Source organism: Eulemur rufifrons, chromosome 20 (genome assembly GCF_041146395.1).
Source record: "Eulemur rufifrons isolate Redbay chromosome 20, OSU_ERuf_1, whole genome shotgun sequence".
In the NCBI taxonomy this organism is placed as follows: domain Eukaryota; kingdom Metazoa; phylum Chordata; class Mammalia; order Primates; family Lemuridae; genus Eulemur; species Eulemur rufifrons.
This window is the reverse complement of record NC_091002.1, coordinates 33132382-33138748: the sequence shown is the minus strand read 5'-3', so window position 1 is coordinate 33138748 and position 6367 is coordinate 33132382.

Genomic DNA, 6367 nt, shown 5'->3' with positions numbered 1-6367 from the left:
AAATTAATAACAATGTAAGAAAACTGTACAGGTGTTTCTCAAGAACTTATCACTGAGACTTCTTCAATAAGATAAAAACTTAACACTTTGGTTGTTTATATGTGTGTTTTAAGTTTGTGAAAATTCATCAAATCATACATTTATTACTTGTGTACTCTTTCACGTGTATATTATACTGCAATGAAAAGTTTTAAAACACATACATGCACTTACCCTTCCAGGTTGTTGATGCCTGATAGTGGTTTAGTTTCATTAAAAATGCTAAATGTCTTTTCATAAGAACTTACTTTTATTATATTCATTTACATATGTGTGACATATTCATATATATTTTAGGGCCAAAATTTAGATAAAGAGTCTTGGGAATAAACAAAATAAATTCCTTCCCATTATAAGCAATTTAATCATGATGGCTTTTTAAAACTTTGAATAGTTTTGAAAAATATATCACCTTTGTCTTCTATACCAGCTAAAATGAATCCCCAGCATGTGAAAAGAATTTAGTTATCTGCCTCAGCATGCATTATCCTTTTAACACAGAGAAAAATTCAAAGAAGAGAAATTGCTTTTTGTTATAAATTTATGCTAACAAAAGGTATAGAAACCTCTTTTGACTAAGAAAACTGAAGAAAAAATCTGGAGCAGTTAGAAAGAAAAGAAGATCTTGCAGAAATTTTTTTAAAAGGCCAAGTCAGATAGGGGCTTTCTGGGAAAACTGGAATGAGGACAAATTGGCTACGTTAAAAAGGGAAAAGCAGATTGGCTATGGAAACAATCATAGCATCTTTGTTGGTTCAAATAATTAAGGGATGCTGGGGAGGAGGGAGGGTGAGATAGCTTAGATCCTCAGGAGCCCTGTATTGTGTTATAGAAAAAGTTGAAATATAAGCAGATCTCTAATAACCAACACAACTTAGAATTTATTATTAACTATATATCCATGGTCTGTGAGCGTGGTCAGTGGCTGAACTCTGATAGAATTGGCTGAATTGCAAGACACTTGAGAAGATGAGATACAAGGATGCTTAATTCAAATGAGGAAATAGAGGCCCAGAGAGAGCAAATAATTTGCCAAAGGCCATCTGATTAAATAAGTGATTGAACCCCAACCAGAGCTAATAATAAAGAGACATAGAACTGGACTCAGTTAATCACCTTAAAATCCAAACACAGAGGTCTGCCCTGTTATTGTAACTCAGTCACGTAAAAACTGACTTTGTGGAGGATGAAGTTGGTGTGGATTGTTTTGGGTTTTTTTTTGGGTTTTTTTTCTTGCTTTCATATTGGTCAAGGCCAGTGCCCAGAAGCATAAGAATGTGAAAGGAAGTGGTTTACAGTGGGTATCAATTTCTGTAAGAGTAACAGTTCAAAAGAAAATGGTCACAAATTCTTCAACACTCTTTTGAGAGCTTGGGGGTCTATATTTCCTCCCCTGGATCTGGGTGGGCCTGGCACTGCCACCTGAAGGATGGATTGAGGATTGGGGGCCGAGGAGAGAAGCCAGAACATCAGTTAAAAGAGGCTGTTGCTGCCACACAGGATGAGAGTGTGGGCTGGAGTGGTGATTTTGGAGATGAAGTGATGAAAAGAGGTTCTAAATATATTTTGGAGGTAGAAGTAACTGGACTTGGTGATAGAATGGATATGGGGAGGTATGGCTTGAGCAACTAAATAGTATTCATTCCTCTAGATAGTAAAAGCTAGGCATAGAACCCCAAAGTTCTATCTTAGCCCTGCTCCATTAGGGATGACTGTGAGATATCCTAATTTCTGTTGGTGGTTGGATGTCAAGTAGGCAATTGGATTTACAAGCCTAGAGCTTAAGAAAGAGGTCTGAGCTAGACATATTAGCTTTTCTCCAAACCTGTGAATCTCTATGTCCTTTTGGATTTCCCAGTCACTTCCACACCAGGCTTCTTCACGTAACACTGGTGTCATTTTTCTCCATCTCTGCTTTTGTGTCTATGAAGATTTTCTTCAGTCCTCTTCTCTTATGAAGTAAAAAAAGGCTAAACAGATTTCTGGGCTCTTAACCACGGCATCAGGAAAAAAAAATTAAGATCTATAGCTTAAATGGCTCTATACCATACATTTGTAATTTCACAGCAGCCCCTAGAGTTCGAGAGAAATACTGGAGATCCAAAGTCTGAGAAAAAGGTGGTGCCCTCTCATCAATTCTGCCTATAAAATTTTGTAACCCAGTGTGGCAGATCACGTCCATTTTTCAGTCAATGGAAACACCAAGGGATGGCTGCCTTTCCAGATCTAGTAACTTCCCATGGGACTGCAGTTGTGGTTAATTCCTTGTTTCCAAATCCCCACTATTTTTCTCTCTGAATTGCCATTATTTTCCCATTAGGTCGTTTCTATTCATGAAGCTTGTTATTGTGACCCCATTAAGTCATAGCTTTGGAAAGAAATACCTATTTAATTCCTTTCCTCAGAAATAATTCCCATCATTTCCTTATTCCATTGATTCTTTCTCTGCATTCCTTGTAATTGGTCTTTGTCATAGGAAATCAAGAGGCTGAAAAGAGGATGCTTTTCTCCAAGATACACCAAATACTTACCTGTATAAACCATTGTTTTGAATCTCTGCCCTTAGGAATCTAGCTGGGAAATGTCCCATCAATAACATACTAAGGCAGGTTCTATATAACCGGACAGGAAGAGGGCAGTTAGTCAGTGTCAACACTTTCTTCAGAGAGAAAAGTAATATCTCTCACAAATGGTTATGATCACAAGACTCTGGGGACAGACCATTCTGAGTATCTAATCCCAGTCTGATTCGGCAGCTAGCTATCTGACCTTGAACATAATCACTTAATGTTTCTGTAAAATGTTCCTCTCACCTAGATTTTTATACTTCTATCTCATATTTATGCTTCAAGTCTTAACTCTAATGTCCCTCCAGTGAGAGGCCGCCTCTGCCTGTCCTCCCATCTAAAGAAACCACTTTCATTTCGGGCCAACTTGTCTCTTACTTGTTACTCTATTTATTTCCTTCCTTCTGTTTATGATAATTATCTGTAATTGTCTTATTTACAATGTTTGCTTATGTGCTTATTTCTGATTCAACTGCTATTTTATCCCTAGCTCAAAATAGGTGCTCAGTTAATTAATGAAATATCTGTGCAAGGCCAAAATCATGAGCCAGTCTGGTGAGAAGACTCAATTCAATTGATTATTTGCTATCTTCTGCCTAGCACTGTCCCATGGAAATATCATAGAAAGGTCAAAAGAAACAAGAGAAATTTTATAATGTAGTCTAGTTTACCCACTATAGCCAATATATCATTCAACATGTAATCCATGTAAAAATTATTGATGAGATAAGCTTACATTCTATTTTTTACAGTAAATTTTTGAAATATGGTATGCATTTGTTACTTATAGCACATCTTAATTTGAATGTTAAATTTTAATTGGGAATGCTTGATCTGTGTTTAGATTTTTAAAGATTTATAGTTGAAAAAAGAGATTCACATGCCCAAGTTGTTCCAAATATGTTTAAACATTTTTCAATACTTGAATAAAGTATCCAATTTTAAATTTAAGTTGAATTAAAATTACATAAAATTAAAAGTTCAGTTTCTAGTTATACTAGACACATTTCAAGTGCTTAACAGCCACATGTGGCCAATAGCCTCCCTATTGCAGCTCTAGATAGCTTGCCAAATATTTCTCATCATGTTGTCTTGTGGAAACATGTTCTTACAATCAGATTATTATTCCAAAAGGAAGAAGAGGAAGGAACTTATATGCATTAAGTGGAGGTATATGTCAAGGACTTTGACAAATGTTTTCCAAACAACATTTATAATAAATCTACAAGGCAGGTTTCATCTTCCTCATTTTATACATTGGAAATCTGAAGGCTGAGAGACAGCTTGCTGCAGGCACATAATGTCTGTCCCTCCAGTGGTTTCCAGCTGAGAAAAGTATGAGCAAAGAGGAGCTCACTCTCAGCTTTCTACCCTGTCCTCCTGAGCCCTACCCCGAACATCTGAGAACACACCTGGCTTTTTCCTCTCAGGTAGCAGCAACACAAGGCAGGCTTTCTGCTCCCCACTGCTGCAGAGCCTAGGGGGGTGACTGGTCACAGGTGAGACCCTGTGTCCAAGGAATAGAATTAACATCTCTCTCCTCTCTTAAAGGAGAACAGTACCTTATCTCAGAACCAAAGACTCCAGAGAATTGCGATCTTTCCCCAAGGTTCTATAGGAAAGATTCTGAGTTGGGATGGCCTCTAGGGTTTCAGAGACCAGGTAGACTGCCTCCTTTCACTTGAATAATATTCCTTCTATCCTCCTTTGGAAAAAATAAAGTGTCTATTTAAAAAAGTTTGAAGTGCCCAGCCGTCATCTGCATTTGTGTACTTAGTTTCTTAAAAGATTTTATGGGGAATAAAAAAGAATTTCAATAGTTTTCTATGTCTGAGATTACTAGTTGCCCTTTAATATCCCATTTCCCTTCTTTTTTAGTGACAGAACACCTATTTTTAGCTAGGCACATGACTCTCCCCTGAGAACAAGAACTACATTTCTCAGCTTTTCTTGCAGCTAGGTGTGGTCATATGATTACATTTGGCCAATGTAGTATAAGAGGACATGCTGTGAGAAGCTGATAGGTAGTTTCCTTGAAGTGAGTCTCTACCACTCTTTATTTCCTTCCTTCACTGTGAAGACTGGAACACAACACAGAGTTGATGGCTGGGGTTTCAACAGCCATACTGGACCGTAAGGTAGAGGCCATGAGCAACAAGATAAAAGGAGCTTGGGTTCTTGGCACCATGGATTGCTAAGCCTGCCCTGAGCTATCTCAATATGGATTCTCCTTATGTGAGGGGGATATAAATGTTTACCTTCTTTAAGTTAGCATTATTTTGCATTTTATATTGCATGCCTGTGCACCCAAATCAAATCGTAACTGAAGCACATACACTTTTCAAATAGAAGACAGTTATGGAAGTGAATCTTCTGCAATTGAAAATGGCCCAAAGTACAAATTTTTAGTACAAAGCATGTACTAAAAATTAAATGAGAGGTGTGAGGCCCCACTTGGCCTGCTTATTATGAAAATGTATCTACTCTCTAGGCCTGGCACCCATATTTGTTCAGGATACTTCCATTAGATCCTTAGACTAAATATTGGCCTGATGGTCTCCATAGCATTTTCCACATCTTTTTCATTTTATCATTTATTCCTACTGATATTTATTTATTTTTTCTTTCCTTTTGTTTCACTTTCACCTGCCTTTTTTGGTTCCACATTCCTATACTAGACTTTCTAATATTATTCTTTACAAATAGATGCAGAATATACTCATTACCAAGTGGAGTATTTTTATGGTTATGGAAGGATGGCACAAGGGTTGAACAAGGAAGAAGACAAGGTTGGCTTTATGGACTGTCAGAAAGTGATGAGCAGAATATTGGCATCATAACCCAAGTCCTGGTTAACAATATGCCAAGGACATGTGCAAAAACTACATGTATAGGAAAAAGACAGGAAGGAAGTGCCCAAATTGAAAGCAGTGGTTACCCCCTGGGGAATGGGACAGAAACAACACTACAATTTTCAATCTTATATACTTTTGAATTGTACATTATATTTTTTGTCCCTTAGAATGGGCATTTTTTATTTTATAATTTGAAAAATGGAAATAAGTCAAGAGGTGCATAGCCGAGAGGTGGTAGTGATTGTAAGGTCACAGAAGCCATGGAAATGTTCAGTTGTGCCTCTGTCCAAAAGCCATTCACAGACTTAAGAGCACACTCTAGAAAACCTTAGGTCCTACTGTATCTGCCTTTTCGTCCTCTAGGACCTTTTCCTCTTTCCTGCCAAGTCAATACAGGGGAATAGTTTCTGGGTAAGCAGTGAGAGGGCTGAGAAATGCTGGGCCAGGCTGAAGGTCATCTGCCCACTGCATTGCCACAGACTCAACCCAAATACTTATCCAGATGCTTATCTCACAAATGTGCTTTCACATTGTCATCACACTGTTTGCTGAGTTCCCTGAAACATCCCAATTCCTCTTACTCCAGGCATTTTGCTAATCTTCCTTCCAAGAATCCATTTCTCTGTCCAGCTTCATAGTCATGGGCTTATTATTACAGATTGCTTAGGTTAAAGGACACAGATTTCCATGCCTCCATTTACCCACAGCTTTGGTTAGTGACCATTACGCTGATTCTGGGTTTGGCCATGAGATGTGTTTAGTTAATGAGACAGTAGCCAACTCATTGATAGAAGAGGCTTGAAAAAGGGCATGCACACTTTGGCTTTCTTTCTTGGATCCTTGCCACCATTGAGAGAATAGGCCTGAGCTAGCCTGCCGGAAGGACGTGAGAGATGCATGGAGCAG